The 24,229-nt window shown below is 46.5% G+C and overlaps 1 pseudogene; it reads left to right on the top strand.

Moving 5' to 3' along the window:
* LOC121544278 overlaps positions 1-18,123 on the top strand; it is a 30,118-nt pseudogene extending 11,995 nt beyond the window's left edge.
* The last annotated feature ends 6,106 nt before the right edge of the window (positions 18,124-24,229 follow it).

Consider the following 24,229-nt stretch of genomic DNA (forward strand, 5'->3'; position numbering starts at 1 on the left):
GACACTTCTCCAGCGTGCCAGTGGCCATCGAAGGTGAGCATTTGCCCACTGAAGTCAGTTACGACACCGAACTGCATTCAGGTCAAAACCCTGGTGAGGATGACGAGCACGCAGAGAAGCTTCCCTGGTTTCTGGTTTCTGACAGTTTCCGCAGAAATTCTTTGGTTGTGCACATCCAGAGTTTCATCAGCTGTCCGGTGGCTGGTCTCAGATGATCCCGCAGGTGAAGAAGCTGGATTTGGAGGTCCTGGGCTTGCGTGGTTACACCTGGTCTGCGGTTGGACGTACTGCCAAATTCTCTAAAATGATGTTGGAGGCGGCTTATGGTAGAGAAATGAACATTCAATTCTCTAGCAACAGCTCTGGTGGATATTCCTGCAGTCAGCATGCCAATTGCATGCTCCATCAACTTGAGACATCTGTGGCATTGTGTTGTGTGACAAAACTTCACATTTCAGAGTGTCCTTTTATTGTCCCCAGCACAAGGTGCACCTGTGTAATTAATTGTCATGCTGTTTAATCAGCTTCTTGATATGCCACACCTGTCAGGTGGATGGATTATCTTGGCAAAGGAGAAACGCTCACTAACAGGGATGTAAACAAATTTGTGCACAACATTTTAGCGAAATAAGCTTTTTCTGCATATTGAACATTTCTTTGATCTTTTATTTCAGCTCATGATACATTGGACCAACACTTTACATGTTGCGTTTGTATTTTTGTTCAGTATATAATAAAAACCATGAGCTGGCGCACACCCAATAAATTACTGGGAGCTTGTATATAGAGTGCGACTCTCTTTATTTATTTTTATAGTGTTTAGTGTTTATACATTTTTTCTCAGGAAGGACTAAGCAAGGGGACTGGAATTGGCCAAATTCGCAGTTTAATATATTTTACATTTTAGTCATTTAGCAGACGCTCTTATCCAGAGCGACTTACAGTTAGTGAGTGCATACATTTTTCATACTGGCCCCCCGTGGGAATATATGTACAAAATGATCCTCTTTCCCTAAAAGCATGACAGTCATGACTTTCTTACATGAAAGGGGAGGTTAACTTGGCCCGAGACAATCGATCTGAGATCGACTTAAGTTTCAGTCATGGGATTTATTTTTGCTTTAACCCCTGTGTTAAGTGTATGCTTACAGTATGTGGATGAATTCGAAATTCTGTCTACACTAAACTGTTTTTAGTAGGCTACATTGTGATTTGTGATTTAGCACTGTTTGGAAGAACATTGGATATGATATGCCAAGACAGTGATTTCACTGGTGCCCTCCGCTGACTTGTTTATGTTCATCTCAAGGGGCCTATTATCAGGCCAGGCAGACAGAAGCAGATTGGCAGAGAAATACAGAGTGGAAAAGCACTTTTCTAAACAAACAGACAAGTGTGAGGGAAGATATGTTTATCTGAGGGGGTGGGGGGGATTGTTGGATCTCTGGACCTCATTTTATATGTCTATAAAGGATGAAGATATATGGCATCTAGCCTATAGGCTATGTGTTGTCAAGCAGGGTAACTGACCCAACAGCCTTTAGTTTCCTCTTCTGTATCCTCCGGAACTTGTTCTAATCGGAAGGAATCTGCTGCTTCCGTGTTTAATAATACCGTTCCTGATGACTTTAATCAGAATACTCTAGTATAGCATTTCCAGAAAACTTTTCCAGAAAACTGGCGAGATTCCCATATTTCGGGTGTAGTGAGGCTCCAGTTACGAGGAAGTTGATATTCCGGTCCACACAAAATGCCACATCCCTTTCTCTTCAGTGCTGGGCCCTAACCTGAGGCAATGATCACGCTGGTCTGCTGGTCCACATTCACTCTCTTTTAGCACCATGCTTTGAACGACGGCATGAAAGAGGGAAAGAAAGGAAATCCAGCGTGTAATCAACGTTTCTATCTCTAGAGTAGAGTTTCCTGTTAAAGAGACTTTTTACAGCCACTAAATGTGCCTATAATGGTGTTAATAACCACATTGCTTATTAACAACCTTTAGTGCTAGGGAGACATTAAGCCAATAGTGAGGAGAAGGGGATGGGGGGGTATACAGTACATAATCTGCATCCGACCCACACCCGGCACTATAATATTGGGACCGCAGCGCAACCCGCCGTAAGGAGAGACCGCTATCGCAACCCAACCATGTCTGCGTAGAATTGAACCACGACCAATTCGCTAACCGCTAATATCATAAATATTATAACAGCCAGTAGCCTACACTTTCCCATGAATGTGCCTAGTTTGTGCCACTATCAAATGGCAGTAAAATGACTTGATATGAAAAAGGTTGAGAATCCCTGTGATAGCCTAAGCAGTTGTGATAAATCTCATGTTGTGATTTAATAGTAATTCACAAGTATAATGCTGGGGAAAATGTATCTTTGAATTTCTCTTAGAAACTATGCTGTGATGACAAATCATGGCAAGGCCTCAAAACACAAGCCGCCTGGAAAGACGTCTGGTTCGGGAGGCCCTTAACATCAATTTTTTTCCAAGGTGCTCAAACTGCCCCAGCTGTTTCTCTCTGTTGTATGGCAACATTTTATCACACCCATTATTCATGGCTTGACTTCTTCAAAGCCAAGCTCTACTACATCTTCACCTGGCTCAGAACATCTGTCACATGAAAACATGAGGCGGTAGTCAGAAATTTTTTCCTATGGGACTGAATTATCAGTACCATGGTAGCCCTATAAAGTATTTTGTCACCGTTTTTTGGGTGGATGCTGAAACTGATAGTAACAGGGTTTGTACTCCACCTCAAACGTTGAGTGACTGGAGACATGGGTTGGACATGGATAGAAAGGATTCTAATGCCTTTTAATGGATATACAGTATGTGTATCATTAATGCAGCTCTGTAGCTGTTCAGTGCCTTACAGCAGGTGTCAAAGTCATTTTGCCAATGGGGCCATTTCTGTAAAGCCAAATGCTAGGAGGACTGCATGTTGGTGATGGAAAAACATTGTTAAACGTTTATGTAGCCTATAAACAGTGCATTCGGAAAGGCTTCAGACCCCTTCACCTTTTCCACATTTTGTTACGTTACAGCCTTATTCTAAAATCGATTAAATAAATAAAAATCCTCATCAATCTACACACAATACCCCATAATGACAAAGCAAAAACTGGTTTTTAGAAATTTCTGCTAATTTATTGAGAAAAAAAAACAGATACCTTATTTACATAAGTATTCAGACCCTTTGCTGTGAGACTTGAAATTGAGCTCAGGCGCATCCTGTTTCCATTGATCATCCTTGAGATGTTTCTACAACTTGGTCGGAGTCTACCTGTGGTAAATTCAATTGTTTGGACATGATTTGGAAAGGCACACACCTGTCTATATAAAGGTCCCACAGTTGACAGTGCATGTCAGAGCAAACACCAAGCCATGAGGTCGAAGGAATTGTCCGTAGAGCTCCGAGACAGGATTGTGTCGAAGCACAGATCTGGCGAAGGGTACCAAAACATTTCTGCAGCATTGAAGGTCCCCAAGAACACAGTGGCCTCCATCATTCTTAAATGGAAGAAGTTTGGAACCACCAAGACTCTTCCTAGAGCTGGCCGCCTGGCCAAACCTAGCAATCGGGGGAGAAGGGCCTTGGTCAGGGAGGTGACCAAGAACCTGATGGTCACTCTGACAGAGCACCAGAGTTCCTCTGTGAAGGTGGGAGAACCTTCCAGAAGGACAACCATCTCTACAGCACTCCACCAATCCTAGTGTGGTGTATTGGGGTTGTGCCACAGAGCATTATGGGGCTTCTATGTGTTGAGAAGCTTAGTGAGTTTGTGACATATTGGATAGAGCTTGAGATTGAGAGTGAAGAGTGATAGTTGATCATATTATTCAATTCAAATTTCACAGAACAAAAATATAAACGCAACATGTAAAGTGTTGGTCCCATGTTTCATGAGCTGAGGAGTATTTCTGTCTATAATAAAGCCCTTTTGTTTGGAAAAACTCATTCTGATTGGCTGGGCCTGGCTCCCCAGTGGGTGCGCCTATGCCCTCCCAGGCCCGACCATGGCTTCGCCGTTGCCCAGTCATGTGAAATCCATAGATGGGGCCTAAATCCATAGATAGGGCCTAATGCATTTATTGAAATTGACTGATTTCCTTATGAACTCTAACTCAGTTAAATCTTTGAATGTTGGAGGAGGTAGATTGTGTATTGTTTTCTTGGTTTTAGAACTTAATTTTGCCTTGCTAACTTTAGTAGCAGCTACCAGAGTGCAGTTTTCTCAGCCAGAATGGCTAGCTAATGCTAACAACAATGTAGTGGATTTTGTGTTGAAGAACCCCTTTCATCGGGAATTGCCCCGCTACTCTGGGACCTATGGTGCCACCAGTCTGCTCGCAGTTGTCAGTTATCGTCAGGTATGTGGATGATCAGGGCTGTATTCAGGAACGTTTATGGGCTACTTTGATGTGTCAAGTGGGTGAGATGCGCAATCTGTTTGACTTTGTGAATTCTGAGACTTCTGAGTTTAACTTCATGGAGAAACTTGTTGCCCAAACCTATGATGGCGCTGCTGGTATGGAATGTATCTGCTATTTGTATTTACAGTTAAGTCCTCTCCTGTTTCCTGATTTAAGAGGTGATCTCCACTCCAGTACCAGTGTCAACTCTCTCCTGAGATTAATTGAAGCCATGTCTCATGTGCTCTCTCATCCAAAGGCACATTGAATGTTTCCTCTACAAGCACTGTGAGTAGACCTGTCCATTTTCTCTCATTACTGTATGTAGAGTCAAACACATACACAATCACATTATTATGTGACACTCTGGCTCCGGGACTTTTGTATTTGAGCCAGGGTGTATTTGTTTTGTGGGGTTTTGTTGTGGGGTTTTGTTGTATAGGGTGTATTCGTTTGGTTGTGTTTTGGGTGAGTTATTTGTAGTGTCGTGTGACTCCCAATCGGAGGTAACGAGTGTCAGCTGTCGGCTCGTTATCTCTGATTGGGAGCCATATTTAAACTGTTTGTGTTCTCATGTGGGTTGTGGGTTTTTGTTCCTGTTTAGTCATTGTCACTATTGGACTTCACATTCGTCGCTTTGGTTTGTTGTTTTTGGTTGCTTTAAGTAAATAAAGTCAACATGTTCTTTTCACTCGCTGCGCCTTGGTCTCCTTCACTCCTCGACGAACGTGACAGAAAAACCCACCGTAAAAAGGACCAAGCAGCGTGTCAAGCGGCAACAGGACCTACCTACACAGGATTTATGGACGCCTATCAAGGATTCATGGACATGGGAGGAGATACTGGATGGAAAGGGTCCTTGGGCACAACCGGGAGAATATCGCCGCCCTCGTGAAGAGCTGGAGGCAGCTAAAGCCGAGAGGAGGTGGTATGAGGAGGCAGCACGGAGTCGAGGCTGGAAGCCCGTGGGTACTACCCAAAAATTTCTTGGGGGGCTTAAAGGGAGTGTGGCGAAGTCAGGTAGGAGACCTGCGCCTACTCCCTGGACTTACCGTGGAGAGCGAGAGTACGGGCAGACACCGTGTTACGCAGTAGAGCGCATGGTGTCTCCTGTACGCAGGCATAGCCCGGTTCGGTACATTCCAGCTCCACGTATCGGCCGGGCTAGATTGAGCGTTGAGCCGGATGTCATGAAGCCGGCCCAACGCATCTGGCCACCAGTGCGTCTCCTCGGGCCGGCTTACATGGCACCAGCCTTACGCATGGTGTCCCCGGTTCGCCCACATAGGCCGGTGCGGGTTATTCCACCTCCCCGTACTGGTCGGGCGACGGGAGCATCAACCCGGGTAAGGTTGGGCAGGCTCAGTGCTCAAGGGGCCAGTAAGCCTGCACGGTCCGGTATTTCCGGCGCCACCTCCCCGCTCCAGTCCAGTACCACCAGTGCCTACACCACGCACTAGGCTTCCTGTACGTCTGCAGAGCCCTGTGTCTCCTCCACGCACTAGCTGTATGGTGCGTGTCTCCAGCCTTTTTCCCACCAGTGCCTACACCACGCACCAAGCCTCCTGTGTGTTCCCGAGTCCTGTGCGTCCTGTTGCTGCTCTCCGCACTAGGCCTTATGTGCGTCCCCCAGGGTCCAGCATGCCCTGTTCCTGCTCTCCGCACTAGGCCTTATGTGCGTCCCCAGGGTCCAGCATGCCCTGTTGCTTCTCCCCGCACTAGCCCTGAGATGCGTGTCCTCAGCCCGGTACCTCCAGTTCCGGCACCACGCACCAGGCCTACGGTGCGCCTCAGACGGCCAGAGTCTGCCGTCTGCCCAACGGGGCCTGAACTGCCCGTCTGCCCTAAGGCGCTTGAACTGGCCATCTGTACTGAGCCGGCAAAGCCGCCCGTCTGCCATGAGCCTTCAAAGCCGTCCGCCAGACCGGAGCCGCTAGAGCCTTCCGCCAGACAGGATCAGCCAGAGCCTTCCGCCAGACAGGATCAGCCAGAGCCTTCCGCCAGCCATGAGCAGCCAGATCCGTCAGCCAGCCATGAGCAGCCAGATCAGTCAGCCAGCCACGAGCAGCCAGATCCGTCAGCCAGCCGAGCAGCCAGATCCGTCGGCCAGCCGCGAGCAGCCAGATCCGTCAGCCAGCCATGAGCAGCCAGATCCGTCGGCCAGCCATGAGCAGCCAGATCCGTCGGCCAGCCATGAGCAGCCAGATCCGTCGGCCAGCCATGAGCAGCCAGATCCGTCAGCCAGCCATGAGCAGCCAGATCCGTCAGCCAGCCATGAGCAGCCAGATCCGTCAGCCAGCCATGAGCAGCCAGATCCGTCAGCCAGCCATGAGCAGCCAGATCTTTCAGCCAGCCATGAGCCGTCCAGCCAGGATCCGCCAGAGCCGTCCAGCCAGGATCCGCCAGAGCCAGCCAGCCAGGATCCGCCATTGAGTCCGGTGCTGTCCCTTAGCCCGATGCTGCCCCTTATCCTGGTGCTGCCTCTTAGCCCGGTGCTGCCCCTAAATCCAGGTGGGGTAAGTTGGAGGGTGGTCATGTGGAGGAGGCTAGGGAAGCGGGTGGTGACTAAGGTGGGGTGGGGACCACGACCAGGGCCAGAACCGCCACCGTGGACAGACGCCCACCCAGACCCTCCCCTAGACTGTATGCTGGTGCGCCCGGAGGTCGCACCTTTAGGGGGGGGTACTGTGACACTCTGGCTCCGGGACTTTTGTATTTGAGCCAGGGTGTATTTGTTTTGTGGGGTTTTGTTGTGGGGTTTTGTTGTATAGGGTGTATTCGTTTGGTTGTGTTTTGGGTGAGTTATTTGTAGTGTCGTGTGACTCCCAATCGGAGGTAACGAGTGTCAGCTGTCGGCTCGTTATCTCTGATTGGGAGCCATATTTAAACTGTTTGTGTTCTCATGTGGGTTGTGGGTTTTTGTTCCTGTTTAGTCATTGTCACTATTGGACTTCACATTCGTCGCTTTGGTTTGTTGTTTTTGGTTGCTTTAAGTAAATAAAGTCAACATGTTCTTTTCACTCGCTGCGCCTTGATCTCCTTCACTCCTCGACGAACGTGACATATTACACATACATTATTTTACTCCTTGCTTGGACTAACTCATTCTTAGCTCTTTTGTCTGTGTAGTGTGTTGTGTTATTGTTTTTTGTCTTCCTAGTCAAATCCTGTCCTGCCCTCAATGGAAGAGTTGAGTTGTTCTCCAACACCATCCATCCATGATGAGCCTGTCCTGCACTGAAGTCTATGAACACCTCAACCCCTGTCCTACACTGAAGTCAAGCCTCTGAACACCTCAACTCATGCCTCATACCCTCATTCAATCACTGCTGTGATTCCTTCCCAACACTGTGTAAGTAGCCCTCTCATTCCCATTCCCCGTAATGTTGTACTATAAATGTCTTTATTAAATGCTTTAGGTAAAAATAATTAGTCTTTGATGATTTTTGAAACGCGTTCTTGTCTCCGTGCGCTCCGCTCCTATACTCTGGGTCTCCCATCCTCCTCAATTTTTCAAGTCACCAGCCTCCACTGACTTACTTAACCCAATAATCTGCCAATTGCCTTGACTGCATTAACAAGCAGTTTATACAAGTGGGGGCCTAAAATGTCCCTTGAGCCTCATGTCTGACTCATGCTCTAGAGTCCAGAGCCTCTCTATACAATGGTCACACCCCATAGTGGAATGGAGAATAATGATGGCTTGTTGACTGTTTGGGTGGGCTCTGGCAAATTTTTCAAACTGGATCCTTTTCATCTGCCTGATGGGAATATTACATCTACAAATGAATAAATAAATACATTATTATTATTATTTTTATATTTTTATTTTTTTTCCACCTTAATTTAACCAGGTAAGCCAGTTGAGAACAAGTTCTCATTTACAACTGCGACCTGGCCAAGATAAACCAAAGCAGTGCGATTAAAAACGACATTTTCATCTGCCTTGATGATGAAGGTGTTTCTATAAAGCAATAAAAACCTCTCATTACCTTTCTCTGTCTTCAGGATTATGCATTAAATGTTGAACTTAACCATAAGTGTGCCGTCACCAATCTACCTGTCATCCCCACATGAGTATAGCTGGTCCAGCTTTCCAAAACTGTACTTTCCACCTGATGTCACTTACCAGCCGAGACAGCAGACGCACGTAGACACGACATCATATTGCCATGGAGACTGGAGAGTGAGCCCTAGGAAGAGCTCCATCCTTCCCTATCTCCAGCCCCCTCCTCTTTCCTAGTCGGAAAACCGACGGAGCAAGGAGTGTGGGCATACAGTATGAATGGATCCTGAGGAGTCCCCAGGCTACTGCTGTCTTATGAGGTGCGAGAGAGGTACGCGAGGAGCGCTTTAGTGCAGCCCTTAACCCACACTGTCACTTAACAGCCGCGGCTGCAGAAGGCCCGCCACGCGCTCCGTGGCAGGTGGCCTGCACACCAGCGTTTTATGACCAGAGGAACACCTGCTTTCTAACAGTGAGCTGGGTCTGGCCTGGCACTGCGTGGCGTGTCAGCCCATTGGACCTCGTTAAAGAGGGTGTTAGGGCGGGCTGGACGCCACTGACCAAAGTTCCATGCTGTTCCTAGAACCTTCTGTGAACCTCCCTTCTCTCTTTCCTACTCCTTTCATTTTTCACCTCCAGAACAATAAAAAAGGAATGTAATATATCTATAAAATGACTAAGGCTGGAAGGTTTAGTCGTTGACAAATTGTTCCTGTTTCGGAAAACCATTTGGTTTCCTTAGTTCCAGGGTAAAGCTGGTCATCTCTGAGCTTGTTTGTTCTTTACCAAATATTTCACAGTGTCAGGAGTTTGACTTCAGGAGTTGACTTCAGTAAACAGTACGTGCTTGTGCATGCCTGCGTGTTTTCTTTCACAGAACAGACTGAACATTCACCCAAGTGAAGTGTACGTGTCATGTTGGTTCCATCTCTGGTGCATCTGTAGAACATTACATTCCTGCTCTGTCACATTTAGAGCTTAGGTGTTTAGAAATGTAAATATGTAAATCAGCCCGTTACACTGTGACATCTTAAGTCCACTCTGTCCGTCCTTCCTCTCTGTCCACCACAGCAAAGCATAGCCAGATGCTGCTGCTGCAGGTTCAAGGACTGTCCTGACCCGTCCGCAGGGACCGGTCGTGTGTCCTAAGCAAACAATTCCTAAGAAAAGTGTAAAACAACACATTTCAGTGCACCTATCTGGTGTATGTGACAATAGATGGGTTAGCTGACAACGTCACAAAAACGATGTACACGCTTCAATGGGGCAGAAGTGTGTGTGTTGTTGTGATTCTGGAAGGCCAGATAGTGATTCTGGAAGGCCAGATAGCTAGCAACAGTTACAAGAAACTGCCATGTGGTGGATCGTAGGTGGCCTGTTTCAGCTAGTTTTATCTTGTTCTTGATACCATGTCTTGTTTTGAGGTGTATTGAATGATGCTAACGTCTATGCTAATATCGCTCAAATGCGCAAGCTAGCTAACCAACAACTGTAACGATGTATTTGAGAGACAACAAGTGCTCATTGTGCAAATGTATTTATTTTCAATAAACATTTGAGACGAAATCTAGATAACATGTTGTCAACAATGTAAGCCAACCCTGTTTTGCCACATAGTTGAGCACGCGTCGGTTTTGTTGCTACAACCAACACATCTTCTTGAAAAATCTATAAAAACTTGTGTAGGTGTGTTAGAGGGAGATGAAGAGTAAAGTGTGTGTGTCTGTGCATGCATGTGGTTGTCTAGGTGTGTTTTTGTGTGCGTTTGCGTGTGTTATTAGTGGTTATATTAGTTAGTATTTTTCTTTCATTACGGTTTGTGTGTCTGTGTTTAATGACCAGCCTCTTCCTTCTGCATTCTTTAGAACATTCCTCTTTCCATCTGGAAGAGGAGCTGCTTCCCATCAAAACTACTGCTTTACACATCAAAGCTCACCCGTGTCCCTCTGTGCACCCTCTTTCTCTCTGTCTCTCTTTCACTCTCACACATACAACATTTTCTCTCACACTCAGACTCACAATACCACATATTGGTATCTTTCAACAGCTTCATTAATCTATAGCTACAAGGCTACACTGGTAGGTAATGCATTTTAATCAGTTAAATGTAACTAAATGTAATTTACGTAATCCCCAAAGTAATTATTTATCATGGTATGGCCATAAACAATAACTAGTAATGCTGCATATTCTAAGAAAGGTTCAAATCTCACCTTTCTGGTTAATATAGTTATAAATTGCTGAGGTGTAGTCACTTTTGAGGACACAAGCTCAACTACACAGTACAAATATGATAAAAATATCAAGATTTTTATGATGAATTTCCAATTCAACAAATGGTATGAATAAGGCTTGAAATGACATATGCTTTCTAAATATAGTATAATCAAATAATAAAACGACTAACTGTACGATTTTACTTTCCTTATAACTGTAATATACTTTCCTTATAACTGCAATATACATAAAAAGGTCTCTCTTGATCAAAACATCTGACTCCACCACTGTAAACGTCGCACAGAGCTCTAGCTCCGTGAACTCGTTAGGAACTCGCCTTTTATCTCATATTAATCTTGTCCGTCTATGACAAACAGAAAGTAGTTTTTGTTTAAAATCTATGAATTATTTTAGATTACTTTGATAAAGTTGGCTATAAATGTATCTTTGAATGTGCTAGAGTGACAAAACCAATCTCGCCTGCTGAGCTACGATGTAAGGATTGCGGGCATGTATCAGTGGCTATGACGTAGGGTTCAGCCAGGAGTTGATGGTCAGTCGGAAGAGCGAATGAAATAGTAGGAGGGACATCTAAGCTTCAAGTGGTGTTAGATTTCACATCCTACTTCACACAGGCAGAAGATATATATTCCTGTGTCCATGAGAACCAAGGCTACTGCTCAATGCAAGCCATTTCGATCTACGGTGTCCATAGATCGATATATAAGTGACAATCACGGTCGGAAGCAGTACCAGAACCAGGCAGGTCCCCTAAACAGGGGACTTTACGTTAAAGTATTGCCAAAGTGGGCCATGAAATTGGAAGATTAATGATGAAGCAACATTGATTGTTTTTAAATGATGAAGCAACATAGATTGTTTTTAAATGATGAAGCAACATTGATTGTTTTTAAATGTTAAAGCAACATTGATTGTTTTTAAATGATGAAGCAACATTGATTGTTTTTAAAAGGGAGAGCCTCTAATGAATGCCACAGGTTTCACAAAAGTAGATAACTGTAAAAGCATGATATCTCTGAAGTACAGTTGTCAGAATGGTGTATGTAGGTGAGTGGAAGGAATCAAGCGCAGGCACCAGGATGACTTCAACCGTTTAGTAATGTTCACCAAAACACGAGAACAAACGAGTCGCCAACCCAACCGGGTGGCGCAAACAATTACGCACAAAAACACAGTGCGTCAAAAACAAGAAAAGCGCACACAGTGCGAGCTCTCGGTAAAACACAACGAGAGAAATACAATACACTATACAGAGGTAGGCTGACAATCAACAATCACGCATAACACCTGACCCAAACAAACAAACTAAATAAGGGGAACAATCAAGACACAAATAAGGGACAGGTGTTATGAACAGACAAAACCAAATGAACAAGAAACATAGAATGGTGGCAGCTAGTACTCCGGAGACGACGACCGCCGAAGTCCGCCCGAACAAGGAAGAGGAGCAGCCTCGGCCGAAACCGTGACAGTACCCCCCTTGACGCGCGGCTCCAGCCGTGCGCCGACCCGAGCTCGAGGACGACCCGGACGACGCGGAGCAGGGCGCGCAGGATGACCCCGATGGAAATCGGTCAGTAGGGACTGGTCTAACACGTCCCTCCTTGGCACCCAGCACCGCTCCTCCGGACCGTACCCCTCCCACTCCACGAGATATTGAAGACCCCCCATCCGGCGTCTAGAATCCAGGATGGACCTCACGGTGTACGCCGGAGCCCCCTCGATGTCCAACGGGGGCGGAGGAGTCTCCTCAATCTCAAAGTCCTGGAGTGGACCAGCTACCACCGGCCTGAGGAGAGACACATGGAACGAGGGGTTAATATTCTTGTAGTCAACAGGTAGTTCTAACCTATAACTCACCTCGTTCAATCTCCTCCAGGACTTTAAACGGCCCCACAAACCGCCCGACCCAGCTTCCGGCAGGGCAGGCGGAGGGGCAGGTTTCTGGTTGAGAGCCAGACTCGATCTCCAGGTGCGTACACTGGCCCCTCACTGCGGTGTAGGTCGGCGCTCGTCTTTTGTCGACGTATGGCACGCTGCAAATGGACGTGTGCAGCGTCCCACGTCTCCTCCGAGCGCCGTACCCACTCATCCACAGCGGGGCCTCGATCTGGCTCTCATGCCACGGTGCCAGCACCGGCTGGTACCCTAACACACACTGAAAAGGGGTTAGTTGGGTGGAGGAGTGGCGAAAGAGAGTTCTGTGCCATCTCGGCCCAGGGCACATATCTCGCCCACTCCTCCGGCCGGTCCTGACAGTATGACCTCAGAAACCTACCCACATCCTGGTTGACACGTTCAACCTGCCCATTACTCTCCGGGTGGTAACCCGAGGTAAGGCTTACCGACACCCCCCAACCGTTCCATAAATGCCCTCCACACTCTAGAGGTGAACTGGGGGCCTCGGTCAGACACTATATCCTCGGGTACCCGTAATGCCGGAAGACATGAGTGAACAGAGCCTCTGCGGTCTGTAGGGCCGTGGGTAGACCCGGCATGGGAAGGAGACGACAGGCCTTCGAGAACCGATCCACAACGACCAGGATGGTAGTATTTCCCTGTGAGGGGGAAGGTCGGTAACAAAATCCACCGAGAGGTGGGACCAGGGTCGTTGTGGAATAGGCAGGGGTTGTAACTTACCCCTGGGCAAATGTCTGGGCGCCTTACACTGGGCACACACCGAACAGGAGGAGACATAAATCCTCACATCCCTAGCTAACGTTGGCCACCAGTACTTCGTGCTAAGGCAGTGCACTGTCCGGCCGATACCCGGATGGCCAGAGGAGGGGGACGTATGAGCCCAACAAATGAGACGATCGCGTATCTCGAGCGGAACGTACGTCCGACCCACAGGACACTGAGGAGGACTCGGGTCGGTGCGTAACGCCCGCTCGATCTCACCATCAACCTCCCACACCACCGGAGCAACCAGACAAGACTCCGGTAGTATGGGCGTGGACTCAACTGACCTCTCCTCTGCGTCATACCGCCGGGACAGAGCATCTGCCTTCCCGTTCTGGGACCCAGGGATGTATGTGATCTTAAACACAAACCGGGCCAGGAACATAGTCCAACGAGCCTGGCGAGGATTCAGTCTCCTAGCTGCCCGGATGTACTCCAGGTTACGATGGTCAGTTTGAATAAGGAAAGGGTGTTGAGCCCCCTCGAGCCAATGCCGCCACACCTTTAGGGCCTGTACTACGGCTAACAGCTCCCTGTCTCCTACGTCATAATTCCGCTCCGCCGGACTGAGGCTTCTTTGAGTAGAACGCACAGGGACGGAGTTTAGGTGGAGTGCCAGAACGCTGGGAAAGAACGGCCCCTATCCCGGCCTCTGACGCGTCCACCTCTACTTGGAACGGTAAGGAGGGATCCGGATGCGCCAACACCGGCGCCGAGGTAAACAGGTCCTTCAGTCTCCCAAATGCCCTGTCCGCCTCAGCTGACCACCGCAAGCGCACGGACCCCCCTTTAACAGAGACGTGATGGGAGCTGCCACCTGTCCAAAACCCCGGATAAACCTCCGGTAGTAATTCGCAAAACCCAAGAACCGTTGCACCTCCTTCACAGTGGTTGGGGTCTGCCAATTACGCACAGCTGACACCCGGTCTACCTCCATCTTCACCCCTGACGCAGATAACTGGTAACCCAGAAAGGAGACCGACTTCTGGAAAAACAGACATTTCTCTGCCTTGACATATAGGTCATGCTCCAACAGCCTCCTCAATACTCGGCGCACCAGGGCTACATGCTCAGCACGGGTAGGACTATACACCAGAATGTCGTCGATGTACACAACCACTCCCTGTCCCTGCATGTCCCGGAAAATCTCATCAACGAAGGATTGGAAGACTGAGGGAGCATTCATCAACCCATATGGCATGACTAGATACTCGTAGTGCCCGGAAGTCGTGCTAAACGCTGTCTTCCATTCATCGCCCTTACGAATGCGCACCAAGTTATATGCGCTCCTAAGATCCAATTTTGTAAAGAACTGCGCACCGTGCAGTGACTCCGTCATAGTCGCAATCAGAGGAAGTGGATAGCTGTACTTCACTGTGATCTGATTGAGACCGCGGTAATCAATACACGGCCGCAGACCTCCATCCTTCTTCTTCACAAAAAAGAAACTTGAGGAAACGGGTGAAACGGAGGGCCGTATGTATCCCTGTCTAAGAGACTCAGAGATGTATGTCTCCATAGATCTTTTCTCCTCTTGAGACAAGGGATACACATGGCTCCGCGGGAGAGCTGCGCCTGACTGGAGATCTATCGCACAATCCCCCGTCTATGAGGCGGCAGCTGAGCAGCCCTAGTCTTACTGAACGCCAGTGCCAAATCCTCATACTCGGGGGGAATCTGCAGTGCTGGCATTAGATTCGGACTCTCCACCGAGGTCGCCCCTATGGAAACACCCAGACACCGCCCCTCACATTGAGCAGACCACCCTTTAAGAGCTTTCTCTCGCCACCCAATAATAGGGTCATGAGTCATCAACCAGGGAAGACCCAACACCACCGGATACGCAGGAGAGTCAATCAAATAAAGCTGAATTCTCTCCTCATGACCCTCCCGCGCCATCATCTGAAGTGGTGCTGTGACTTCCCTAATCAAACCAGACCCTAACGGACGGCTATCTAGGGCATGGACGGGGAAAGGCTTATCCACTGGAAGGAGGGGAATCCCTAACTCTAAACAGAACTGGCGATCTATAAAATTCCCAGCTGCGCCTGAATCTACCAGCGCCTTATGCTGGGAACGAGGTGCAACCTGTGGGAAACAAACAGGCAAGGTTAGGTGCACGACAGAAAGCTCTGGGTAAGCAGGGCGCCTACTCACCTGGGGGGACCCCCAATGCCTGACCTGCCATCTCCTCCCCTGGAGGACCCGCCCCAGCACCTAGCCGCAGTGTGCCCTCCACGACCACAGTTGGTGCAAGGGCCGGGTCCCCGTGGGCTCCTCCTCCTCCGTTCCCTAGCGCCCAGCACCCCCGAGCTCCATAGGACTCGGCTCGGAGGCGCTGGAGAGTGGAATGGGCGAACCCCCTCCGGGACGCCCACGGGTGGCGAGCAGGGTATCCAGCCGGATGGCCATGTCGACCAGTTGGTCGAAAGTCAACGACGTGTCCCTGCACGCCAACTCTCGCTGGACGTCCTCTCGGAGGCTGCAGCGGAAATGGTCAATAAGGGCCCGCTCATTCCACCCTGCATCAGCCGCTAGGGTCCGGAACTCTAAGGCAAAGTCCTGTGCGCTCCTCATCCCCTGTCGGAGGTAGAACAGACGTTCCCCCGCCGCCTTCCCCTTCTGGTGGATGGTCGAATACAGCACGGAAGCGGCGGGAGAACTCCGCATAGTTCGTAGTTGCGGCGTCCATTCTCCTCCACTCGGCGTTGGCCCACTCCAACGCCTTGCCGGTGAGACAGGAGATGAGGGCTGAGACGCTCTCGTGTCCCGAGGGCGCCGGGTGGACGGTGGCGAGGTAGAGCTCCACCTGCAGCAGGAACCCTTGACACCCGGCGGTGGAGCCGTCGTACGCCCTCGGGAGCGAGAGCCGAATCCCACTGGGTTCCGGAGATGACACTGGAGGGCTGACCGCTGGAGCTGGGTCGGTGTGTGGAGGTGTGGGAACCCCGCTGGTCTCCCATCGATGCAGCGTGGTCATCACCCTATCCAGAGCGTGACAGACCTGGTTCATGCGGTCCTCCTGACCTTGAAGACGTTCAGCCATATCAGCTGGTGGCGCGGTCGCTCCTGCTGATTCCATATTGTGATGCGTGATTCTGTCAGAATGGTGTATGTAGGTGAGTGGAAGGAATCAAGCGCAGGCACCAGGATGACTTCAACCGTTTAGTAATGTTCACCAAAACACGAGAACAAACGAGTCACCAACCCAACCGGGTGGCGCAAACAATACGCACAAAAACACAGTGCGTCAAAAACAAGAAAAGCGCACACAGTGCGAGCTCTCGGTAAAACACAACGAGAGAAATACAATACACTATACAGAGGTAGGCTGACAATCAACAATCACGCATAACACCTGACCCAAACAAACAAACTAAATAAGGGGAACAATCAAGACACAAATAAGGGACAGGTGTTATGAACAGACAAAACCAAATGAACAAGAAACATAGAATGGTGGCAGCTAGTACTCCGGAGACGACGACCGCCGAAGTCCGCCCGAACAAGGAAGAGGAGCAGCCTCGGCCGAAACCGTGACAACAGTATGTGGTTGCTTGCCCCCGTCCCCCTCCCCATGTAAAAATAGCAGCCTTTCTTCCTACTGCCCTGTCGTCAAGGGGATACCTAAGTATTTTAGTTTCACTCACATTGAAGGATGGCGTTTCTCTCTTCCTCCTTTCTTGTCTCTCTCTCACTCTCTCGCTCTCTCTTTGCCCCTTTTACCCCTAAATCTAGACCTATCCCTCCTCCACCTCTCCCCCCATCCATTTCCTATGTCCCTGATGTAGTCCTTGAAAAGGTGTTAAACTTCCAAGTCCCCATAAGGATCTCTGGAGCTAGTTAATCAATCCCTGCTTTGAACTCGTAAGAAAAATAAAATTCCAACAACCACAAGGATGGATAGTAAGTCCACATCTGATCTGTGTGCCTTGCTCTCTCTGGGTCATAGACTGACTGTTAGGTAGAGGTTTATCACTCTTCCAGCCTGCTGCTTGCCAAACAGGGGCAGGTGCTTCCTGTTTCCTAGGACTGGTGTTCTGAGACACGTATTTTCTCTCTCTCTCTCTCTTTTTTTTCTCTCCTTTTATTTGTTCTCCATCTCATGTAAGCACATGCATTGCCCATGTCACGCCCTCTCTTTTCCTGTACCTCTCATCGCTTTTACCACTTTCACACGCATGCTCTCACCAACAATATATTTCTCAGTCTCTCTCTCCATTTGTTTTGTCTTTAATGCCTTTGCTCCGCCACCCAAGCAACTCCTTCTTCACGTAGTGCCCCCTGGCAGCACTAGTGTAGCATAACATACTGTAAGAGCTGCACATAACTTTTAACTCTAGACTGAATGTTGGAATAATTGATGCAGTACCTGCACATTGTCAAAAAGTTTGGGAAAAGATCAAAAACCAAATTCATCGTATTTATTAAAACATGATACCCTAAAAGTCCAATAGTGCATCTTTAAACTGAAGTCATTAAAAAGCTGAAGACAGATAATGGTCCATAAATGTCATGGAACATCTATGCTTCTAGATTTATTGTAAGACACACAGACTGAATTAATGCATAGGAGAATGTCCCAAGAAGGAGGTTTAAGTTGGGTATGACTAACATCCTTTCTCCTACATGTTCTTGGGCAGGTGGTGAAGTCCGTGATGCTGTTCCCCACCATTGAACGCATGGCGGTGACCCCTCAGGGCAGGGTGTTGACCCTGGTGCCCATCTTCCTCTTCTGTCTGCTGCCTAAAGTGTTCTCTTCTATCCAGTAGTCACTTCCCCAATAAAACTCTGTCTGAATCTCATGTGGTGTTGCAGCACTGAATCAATTAATACACGTCAATTTATCCAGTCTTTTGAAAGAAGAAAAAATATATCTCAGTTTTGGCAAAGGAAGCCTACATTGCTGAAGCATCAGGAAATACAATGTTTGTAATTAGGTTTACATAAAGCAAAGATAATCCCAGCCGGGAGTGGCTGCCAAGAGGAGGCATATTTTACTGTCAGAGATTAGATATTATTTATTAGAACTTGTAGAATATATCCCCTCTTAATTTGCCAGATGATGGCTGGAGATTTGGGTGTGAGTGGAAGTAATTAAGATCGCTTCTAGGAGAAGGAGAAGAGCCGGCCGTCCCTCTTTACTGCATAGAGCGGAGGAAAGCTCAGCCTGGCTCGCTCTCTCTTTCTGTCGGATTTGAAGTGCGCTATGTTTTCCTCCTCCGTCTGTCCTCTGGGAAGGAAGAGATTGATGTTGTGGCGGCCCAAAGGCCAGTGCCAAAAAAAGCTCTCTACAGCCAAGTAGCCATGCTGTGTCTCAGCCTCAGAAGCCCCTTCCTTCTTTCTCCCTCAGTCTCTTCTATGAGGTCAGAAAGCCTCTTCTTTTTCTTGCCACTGCTGAGCATGTTTTGAATCATTAGCACTTCCCTTTAATTTGCTTTTGGAATATGTATTCCCTCATGGTCCTTTTTTGTTGTTGCGTTTTCCTGCTCAATTAATTATACTCTGACTAGTTAAAGAAGACGCTAAACATCCTCAATTCTTAATAGTTGTATACCTTTTTTCTAAAATAAAAATGTTCTTTGATTTCTAAAGGCAAGGTGGAATAGAGTTTCTCCTTATTGATTTTGCACTATTGAACATTGGCCCCTTTCTACAGATGGAAAGCTGTAGTGGTTCTCTGTCATGTGTGACATGTATAATAAATGGCCAGTTGACAGGCCTAATTAACAAAACATGTTGCGATTAGCTGGAACTTCCTGCGTACATTTCAGCGTTTATTTTTCCTGAAGTCCCTTGCAAGGAAGCGGAAAACGTTGATGTGTTGGTGCTGAAGGAGGGTTCTGGGTGCTCAGTAGCAGGCAGTCACAGACCGCCACCATTCTTACACGGCTTTGAAGGGATAGCCATAGCCTGAGCTCCATTTCCTAGCTTGTACTGCTCTAGACAATTGAGTGGACCATCAAGTGTATCCTAATGCTAATTATTATACAATAAGAAATTATATTGAATGTTGTTCACATTTTGTTTAAAATATTAATTTTATTTCTAACTAACTTTTTGTTACGTTACAGCCTTATTCTTAAATGGATTAAATAAATGTTTTTCTTCATCAATCTACAAGTGAAAACAGGTTGTTAGAAATGTTTGCAAATTTATTAAAAATTAAACATGGAAATACCTTACTTACATAAGTATTCAGAACCTTTGCGATGAGACTCGAAGTTGAGCTCAGGTGCATCCTGTTTCCATTGATCATCCTTGAGATGTTTCTACAACTTGGTTGGAGTCCACCTGTGGTAAATTCAATTGATTGGACATGATTTGGAAAGGCACACACCTGTCTATATAAGGTCCCACAGTTGACAATGCATGTCAGAGCAAAAACCAAGCCATGAGGTCGAAGGAATTGTCCGTAGAGCTCCGAGACAGGATTGTGTCGAGGCACAGATCTGGGGAAAGGTACCAAAACATTTCTGCAGCATTGAAGGTCCCCAAGAACACAGTGGCCTCCATCATTCTTAAATGGAAGAAGTTTGGAACCACAAAGACTCTTCCTAGAGCTGGCCGCCCGGCCAAACTGAGCAATCGGGGGAGAAGGGCCTTGGTCAGGGAGGTGACCAAGAACCCGATGGTCACTCTGACAGAGCTCCAGAGTTCCTCTGTGGAGATGGGAGAACCTTCCAGAAGGACAACCATCTCTGCAGCACTCCACTAATTAGGCCTTTATGGTAGAGTGGCCAGACGAAAGCCACTCCTCAGTAAAAGGTACATGACAGCCCGCTTGGAGTTTGCCAAAAGGCACCTAAAGGACTCTCAGACCATGAGAAACAAGATTCTCTGGTCTGATGAAACCAAGATTGAGCTCTTTGGCCTGAATGCCAAGCGTCACGTCTGGAGGAAACCTGGCACCATCCCTATGGTGAAGCATGGTGGTGGCAGCATCATGCTATGGGGATGTTTTACAGCGGCAGGGACTGGGAGACTAGTCAGGATCGAGGGAAAGATGAACGGAGCAAAGTGCAGAGAGATCCTTGAATTAAACCTGCTCCAGAGCGCTCAGGACCTCAGACTGGATTCACCTTCCAACAGGACAACGACCCTAAGCACACAGCCAAGACAACACAAGAGGGGCTTCTGTACAAGTCTCTGAATGTCCTTGAGTGGCCCAGTGAACCCGATCGAACATCTCTGGAGAGACCTGAAAAGAGCTGTGCAGCAACGCTCCCCATCCGACCTGATAGAGCTAGAGAGGATCTGCAGAGAAGAATGGGTGAAAATCCCCAAATACAGGTGTGCCAACCTTGTAGAGTCATATCCAAGAAGAATCGAGGCTGTAATCGCTGCCAAAGGTGCTTCAACAAAGTACTGAGTAAAGGGTCTGAATACTTATGTAAATGTGATATTCTATTTTTTTTTTTGTTATATATATATACTTTTTTTTTTTTTTACAGTTTTTGCTTTGTCATTATGGGGTATTGTGTGTAGATTGATGAGGGAAAAAAACAGTTTAACACATTTTAGAAGAAGGCTGTAACGTAAGAAAATGTAGAAAAAGTCAAGGGATCTGAATACTTTCCAAAGGCGCTGTGCAGTGGCGGCTCCTGAAAAAATTCTCAGGGGGGGCAATTTTTCTGATGATTTAGGTGACCTACACACATTTAAAAAAAGATATGTCCAGCAACAACATGAAGACAGGGGCAGCATATAAGTCAATACTGATATACACATTACTTGCTTCAAAAAGGCCTCATGGTTGAATTGGAAATATGTGCACCTGAGCATAATTCACAACAAGCAAGCAGGAGCTTTTGATAGAGGCTACTGAAAACATTGATGCAAGTTATTGGTAATAAGACATTTTTATAGACTTCCATATTCTGCCCTCTTGTATAGATTTGTGAAAATGAACAGTGATAGACATTTTGCCTGAAAACAGAATTTGAAAATAATTTCTAGAAAAGGTAAACACAGCTATCTGTATGGCTTTGAAAAAATGAACAACCATATTCTGGCCAATTGTATAGATTTGTAAATATGATGATGTCTCCTTTCATGCATACATTTTCAAATAAAGCTCTGCTTTGAGAAAGATCGAATGATATTGTTTAATCTTACCTTATGGCCTGCACACTGCTTGTGAAGCTGTCGAGGGCACGTTTGATGAAGACAGCATCGATGTCCTTCTTCTGTAGCTTCTGGTACAGAATGTCGACGTGGGGCATGATTTTGTGAAAAAGCCCCAGGAAAAAAATTAAATCTTCTTGCTATCTATGTACCTCAGCACAAGCACCAGCTGTGTCTGTGTAGAAACGTCCGTGGTCTCGTCAGCTTGGATAGCTACGAAGTTCGCCGACTTCACCTCCTCCACAATATGTTCCCTCATGACCGCTAGCATACACTCCAGTAGCTCGTTTTGAATGGTCTTTGATGTGTCCTTGAAAACTTTAGCATTTTTAAGATGGTCATCAAACACCTCATCTAATTGTGCCACAAAGTTGACAAGTCCAAGAAAAATACCAGGGTTGGTGGAGCCCTCAGTTTCATCTTTGCCTCGCAAAGCTAACTCAAACACTCCGCAAAACTTCACACACTGGATTAGCCGGCTGAGGATGTGGCGGTTCTTGCTAACCTCATCGTTGTGGCGGCGGACAGCTAGCCTGTATCCCTCATCCAGTTGAGTGGCAATGTTCACTCTCCCCAAAGCAGACAATCTCAAACAGCTATCCATGTGGGTCTTTGACAGCTCATGTTTCTTAATCTTTTCTGAAAGATGGTGCATGTCCGTTACACCTGTCGCTGTCCAAGCGGTGCTGTCTGCCGTGCCGCCTTCAGGGTGAAAGAGTAAGCAGGGGTAGCAGAAGACTGCATTAGCTACATCGCAGCCTGCTAGCCAGGTTTTTCGTTCGTACCAATTTTTGGAAAATCCTCGGGTGTAGGACTTTCCCCCTTTAGTAGAAACCTGTTGAATTATTAAATTTGGTCTGGGAGGTCCTAATTGTTTCGTTGCCAATTTATCTTGATTTGTTCGCCGACAAAAATGAACTTCTTTCAAAGAGACAATCGAGTTGCACTGAACGCTAGCCATCTTGACAGTTGTACGTGAATTGATTGACGCTGCTACCCGCTCTTTTCTTAGTTATGTTCATGGTTATGTTACGTATGACGAAAGCGCGTAAGTGCAAGCCCTCCCCGGAACCCATAGAGATTGTATTGAAAGCTCTGATATTTGAAAAAAAAAAGATTTTACATGAGAGTCTGAGAGACTTCTGGGGCGATTTTCAACCTGACTGAAATCGCCCCAAAACGGGCGGGGCCATTTGAAGCACGACTTTAGCCTGATTGGACATTTAGTGGCAGATCAGACGTCTAGATTAGAACACTGAAAACTACTGTTGCCGTGATATAATTGATTAGAAAAAAAATCCCTTCCTTTTCCCGTTTGGCAGTGCGTCGCCCATATCGCCCTAATGAACACACTGCCCCTGGCGCTGTGTATATATATATTATTTTTGTAAACATATATAGTATTTTAAATATATATTTTAAAATATATTTCCCATTATTATTTTCCCCAAACCCTACCACCCCTCCCCGAATTGGAGTAAACTAATGGACAACAATACTTAAGCTTCCACTTCCAGTTTATACATACTCATACATTTCACAGACAGTATATTTTACATTAGTTTTCTTTTGTTTGTTTTAAGTCCCAGCCTTCAGCTACCCTCAACCCCTCCCATCTATCTCTGAAGACCATCCAGTTTTGATTTCTAGCTGCCATATGTTTTTCCACTGTGCTGTGATGTTTCACAAAAGTTCTGAACCATTCTATTCTCATAGTTTCTACAGATTGTAAATTAAAGATAAAAATGTTTGCTAAGTGTATTATTATATTATTGATCGATTGACTATGACTTATCAAATCACCCAGCAGTGCTGTTTGCAGAGTCAGCCATTCCTGAACTTGAGATCAAAAACAAGCTACATATGGGCAGTACCAAAACAAGTGATCTAATGATTCTGTCTCTTCGCAGCAAAATCTGCAGAGCTGGGATTGTTGTATCCCCCATATATATAACATTCTATTGGTTTTTCAATTTAAATTGAAAAACTATTTGAAATCCGGCGTCATTTTGTGTATCAGTTCATAAATTATATGCCATGGAAAATCTCCTCCCAACTATTTTTTAACCTGTATTGTGCAGCTGTACATTTTTTGGTCCTTAAATGAAACTGGTATACTTTTTTATTTATCACAATTTTCATTAGCCAATTTTTTTATTTAATGCAGGGCCAACAGACAAGTTCCTTACCTTCTCCCCTTTCCACTTGCCTCCTCCATTTTTGCGGTAATGCTGCAATCAGTTGGTTGTAATTTTTGGATAGAGCAGACATTTCCATTTATCTCTGTTAACTGCATGTGTGACAACTCCACCAGTCCTATTTATGATATATTTACAAAGATTATACCGTTTTTAAAAAATCAATTAGTATATTTGAGTTTAACCATAATATTTGTTCAGTCTTTTCTGGTGGATTAAACTGAAATTGCAACCGGCTTTCTATTGTTTGTTTTTAAAATAGCGATATTTTGGAGATTATTTCATTTTCAAATAACCGAAAGTAAAAGGTTGTAATCTGAATGAAGGGGGAAAAGGCCATTCTTGAACATGGGGTGAGCCATTCTTACTAATCTGCTAGAGAACCAGTTTGGATTTAAGGATAGTTTTTGTATGTCTGAAGCCTTTAGTGAGAGGTCCAGTGCTTTAATATTTAATCATTTCTGTCCTCCAAATTCGTATTCATTATATAAATAGGCCCGTTTAATTTTGTCTGGCTTGTCGTTCCAAATAAAGTAGAATATTTTTTGCTTAT

The sequence above is a fragment of the Coregonus clupeaformis genome, chromosome 29 (assembly GCF_020615455.1).
Source record: "Coregonus clupeaformis isolate EN_2021a chromosome 29, ASM2061545v1, whole genome shotgun sequence".
In the NCBI taxonomy this organism is placed as follows: Eukaryota; Metazoa; Chordata; class Actinopteri; order Salmoniformes; family Salmonidae; genus Coregonus; species Coregonus clupeaformis.